This window comes from Brassica napus, unplaced genomic scaffold (genome assembly GCF_020379485.1).
Source record: "Brassica napus cultivar Da-Ae unplaced genomic scaffold, Da-Ae ScsIHWf_841;HRSCAF=1197, whole genome shotgun sequence".
Classification (NCBI taxonomy): domain Eukaryota; kingdom Viridiplantae; phylum Streptophyta; class Magnoliopsida; order Brassicales; family Brassicaceae; genus Brassica; species Brassica napus.
In genome coordinates, this window is record NW_026016882.1 from 27,501 (window position 1) to 32,755 (window position 5,255).

The following is a 5,255-nucleotide window of genomic DNA, read 5'->3' on the forward strand; positions in this document are numbered from 1 at the left end:
TGCAAGCCCGGTCCGAAGGAGATTCCGAGACGATGAAGTAGCTTGGCAAGGAGGCAAGGATCTCAAACTTACTCCTCCAACCTTTGCTGGAAAGGTTGACCCGGACGCCTACATTGAATGGGAGAGGCGCATGGAGTACATCTTTGAGTACTACCGCTATACCGAGGCCAAGAAGATCGCCTTAGCCGCAGCCCAACTGACGGACAATGCCCTAACCTGGTGGGACAGGGAAGTAGCCGAGGTCGGCAGAGTCTATAGGATTGAGACTTGGGATGAGATGCGAGCTAAGCTCCGTGCAAGGTATATTCCCTCATACTATCAGCGGGACTTACTAAAACGTTTTCGCAAGTTGTCTCAGGGTACTAGGTCCGTAGAGGAGTACTTTGAGGAGTTTGAGGCTCTCAAGAACAAGCTCAGGACGCGCGAGACCGAAGAGGTTATGATGGCTCAGTTCTTGGAAGGCCTTCAAGACCGCATCGCTCGCAAGGTGGAGAGGCAGACCTACGTCAACTTCAATGATCTCCTCCACTATGCCATTCAGGCCGAGCAGCACATTAAAAGGAAGAACGCCTCTAGTGCCAGGAACAAGACGCCATGGGCTTCAACCGGGTCCAAGGGGGCTGAGAAGAACAAATCCATTGAAGTGGAAAACCGGTTCAAGAAGAGCCAAACCGACCAGTCCAAACCAGGTTCATCCGAACCAGGTAAGGGACAAACACAAGCTCAAAGAACTCGTGATATTACTTGTTTCAAATGTCAGGGGAAGGGGCACTACGCCCGGGACTGTCCGAACAAGCGTGTCATGATCCTTAAGGCAGACGGCGAGTATGAGTCCCAAGACGAGGCCGATGTAGAGATGGCTGACTCAGGAGACGAGATAGTGGACTATGCTGAAACTGGTGAGCTACTGGTGGTCAGACGAGCTCTCAGTGCTCTCTTTGATCCAGAAACCGTCCAACGAGAGAACATCTTCCATACTAGATGTAGCGTGGAAGGCAAGGTATGTAGTCTAATTATTGATGGTGGCTCTTGCACTAACGTGGCCAGCAGGTACCTTGTTGAAAGGTTAGGACTAGCAAAATTGCCACACCCCAGGCCATACAAGCTCAAGTGGCTCAATGATGAGACAGAGCTTAAAATCTCGGAGCAAGTTGTTGTTTCCTTTTGTATTGGTAAGTACCAGGACCAGGTGAAGTGTGATGTGGTTCCTATGCAAGCCGGACATCTACTGTTAGGGAGGCCTTGGCAGTTTGACAAGGAGACTATTCACCATGGGAGGACTAACATCTACAGCTTTACCCACAACAACAAGAAGCACAGCCTGGCTCCTCTCAGTCCACAAGAGGTGTACGAGATGCAGAGGGCCATCGATCAGTCTGGATTGTTTAGTAAAACTAACCTTTACATCTCTTCTAGTAAATTGATTAAATCATTGCAGCAAGACACACAGGTGCTACTAATGGTTTTCAAGGAAGGTTGTTTTGCAGGTTTTGAGGCACCAGATTGTCCAGCTGAGATGCAAGGACTAATGGACCAGTACAAGGACGTGTTCCCTGAAGAGATACCAGCCGGCTTACCACCCCTCCGAGGCATCGAACATCAGATAGACTTTGTGCCAGGCGCCCCACTTCCAAACCGAGCCGCATACCGAGTCAATCCGGAGGAGGCTAAGGAGCTGGAGAGACAGGTCCAAGACCTCATGGACAAGGGGTACATTCGAGAGAGTCTCAGCCCATGTGCAGTACCCGTCCTATTTGTGCCTAAGAAGGATGGAACATGGCGTATGTGTGTTGATTGCCGAGCCATCAACAACATCACCATAAAATATCGGTACCCCCCATTCCTAGACTTGATGATATGTTAGATGAACTGAGTGGTTCCACCGTGTTTTCCAAGATTGATCTTAGGAGTGGCTATCACCAAGTTCGGATGAAGGAGGGAGACGAGTGGAAGACTGCTTTCAAGACCAAGCAAGGCTTGTATGAGTGGCTGGTGATGCCCTTTGGTCTTACCAACGCCCCTAGTACCTTCATGAGGCTTATGAACGAGTTCTAAGGCCTTACATTGGTAAATTTGTGGTTGTCTATTTCGATGACATATTGATCTATAGTCAGTGCTTATCCGATCACATTAGTCATGTAGAACAGGTTTTGAAGGCTCTCAGGCAGGAAGGACTCTTTGCCAATCTCAAGAAGTGTGTATTTTGCACTGACCAGTTAATATTTTTAGGCTTTGTTGTGAGTTCACAGGGTTTGAAGGTCGATGAGGAGAAGATCAAGGCCATCCAAGACTGGCCCACACCGACCACTATTGGGCAAGTCCGAAGCTTCCATGGCCTAGCCAGCTTCTATAGGCGGTTTGTCAAGGATTTCAGCACCATTGCTGCACCCATGACCTCAGTGATCAAGAAGAATGTATCCTTTGTTTGGGGCCCTGCCCAAGAGGAGTCCTTCAACAAGCTTAAATATAGTTTAACTCATGCACCCGTTCTTACACTCCCTGATTTTAATAAAACTTTTGAGATTGAGTGTGATGCATCAGGTACAGGCATTGGAGCTGTCCTCACTCAAGGGGGCGACCAGTGGCATTCTTTAGTGAAAACTGAGTGGAGCTGCCCTCAACTACCCAACCTATGACAAAGAGCTATACGCTCTAGTAAGGTCCCTTGAAACTTGGCAGCATTACCTTTTGTCTAAGGAATTTGTTATTCATACAGATCATGAGACACTTAAGCACTTGAGGGGACAGACCACACTCAAGAAGAGGCACGCCAGATGGCTCGAGTTCGTGGAGACCTTTCCCTATGTGATCAAGTACAAGAAGGGCAAGGACAATGTGGTGGGCCGATGCACTGTCCCGGAGACACACTCTCATTGTGACCATGGAGGCCAAGATCATGGGTTTCGAACATATTAAAGAATTATCTTATGCCACTGATCTTGATTTTAATGAAGTTTTCAGGAACACTGAGAAGGGGGCTTTTGGGCCATACTACCAGCATGAGGGGTTTCCTGTTCAAGGGAAAGAGGCTGTGCATTCCCAAGGAGGAGCCATGAGGGAACTGCTGGTTCGGGAGGCCCATGGTGGCGGCCTCATGGGACACTTTGGTCGGGACAAGACCTTGAGTGTCCTAACTGAACATTTTCTTGGCCAAACATGAAGAGGGATGTGGAGAGCATATGCGCCAAGTGCACTACTTGCCTCAAAACCAAGTCCAGGTCACATCCTTACGGTTTACAAATGCCATTACCGATTCCTAACCACCCTGGGGAGACATTTCTATGGACTTTGTGCTGGGTTTACCCAAGATAAACCAAAGGATTCCATTTTTGTAGTGGTAGACAGGTTCTCCAAGATGGCCCATTTCATAGCCTGTAACACCACTAATGATGCCACTCAGAACCGCCGACCTATTCTTCAAAGAAGTGGTCCGACTACATGGTGTTCCTCGAACCATTGTGTCTGACCGTGATGCCAAGTTCCTCAGCCATTCTCTGGGAGGACACTATGGGGCAAGTTCGGAACCAAGCTACTATTCTCGACCACTTGCCATCCCCCAGACCGACGGCCAGACTGAGGTAGTAAACCGTACGCTTTCTCAACTGTTGAGAGCTACGTCGGTAAGAATTTAAGAAATTGGTTGTCTTGTTTGCCTTTTGTTGAGTTTGCTTATAACCATGCTAGGCACTCTACTACTAACCTGTCACCTTTTGAGATTGTTTATGGGTTTCAGCCAGAGACTCCTTTAGACTTCACCGAACTGCCCAGCTCCATGTACCGCAGTCGTGATGGAGTCGCCAAGGCAGAGTTGGTTAAGAATATGCACTTAAAGGTCAAGGAGAGGATAGAAGCCAAGGCGGCTAAGGTCAAGGCCAAGTATGACCAGAAGAGGAAGGAGTACTGTTCGAACCCGGGGACTTGGTGTGGTTACACATGCGGCCCGAGAGGTTTCCAGAAGCCCGGAAGTCCAAGCTCTCTCCTCGTGGGACAGGACCATTCCGCATCCTAAAGAAGATCAACGACAACGCCTATATCCTTGACCTCCCTGCTGAATTTAAAATTTCACATACTTTCAATGTCTCGGATTTGTCTCCTTTCCATGCAGATAGTGATGACTTTGCAGATGATGTGGTTCTGAGGCCAGAACCTCTTCAAGAGGGAGGGAATGATGAGGCCATCCAAGTAGAGGTTCCCATAGTTAGGCGCGGTCCGACTACCCGGAGTGGAACCAGGGCCTTGCGAGAAGGTTTCACCAAAGCTGTCCAGCATATCCTTGATCAAGATGGACAGACTGACCAGGACCAGCTACTGATTGAGAAGATGGTCCAGTTGAAGATTCAAGATCAAGCCGGCCCAAAGGAGGTTCAGGACGCGGCCGACCCGATCCAGTTCAGACTCAACCAAGCCGGACTTCTCATCTCCATCTCGAGCTTGGTCCAGACTCAGTTTCCATTTCATCCACTCCAACTCTTTCCGGTTCTGAGATCTAGCCGACCACCAAGGGGGAGTAGCATGTGTTGTACTCTTTTTCCTCACCAGGTTTTGTCCCATTGGGTTTTCTTGGTAAGGTTTTAATGAGGCAACATGCAAGCATGCTATTAGCCTGGTCTAAGCCTTCTCAAACCGACAACCAGATGTCTGGTTTATTTTAATTTATTTGGTTAAGACTTTGGGCTAATGTTTCAGCCTCATTTTCGGCCAGCTTGTTTAAAGGCCTTTTTATCTTGAGTCTCATAAGGGGTAAACCCTATATAACTCCATGAAGTTGGCGATTTTTGGCTAAGTCTTTTATGAAATAATTTTGCCTTTGCAAACCTAAAACCCTAAGTCTTTTTCTGTGAGAAACAAGAGAGAGCAGCCGAATCTTATCAAGCTTCAACCACCAAGCTTGTGGCGATTCTTCACCTCCATTCCATCCACCGATTTGCCTTGAGAGTGATACACATCCAGCAAGATCAAATCCCATAGCTATCCACCTCTTCCATCCACTGTTCTTGTTGAGAGAGATACTCCGACGTAAACAAGGCAACAAGGATCCATCCCCCATACTTCTATCCTTCTTTTGTTTTGTTTTATCTTTCATCATATTCTTCTAGCTTTTTCCATTCATTATAAAAACTCATAAGAGTCATATTTGCTTCTGTTATCATTGATCATATTGTTTTCTTCCTGTTCCTTATTTTGATTCATAAAACTCATAAAAATATAGCATCCTTTTGTTGCGGAACCAGAATCGGCCAACTCCCAGCCCATCG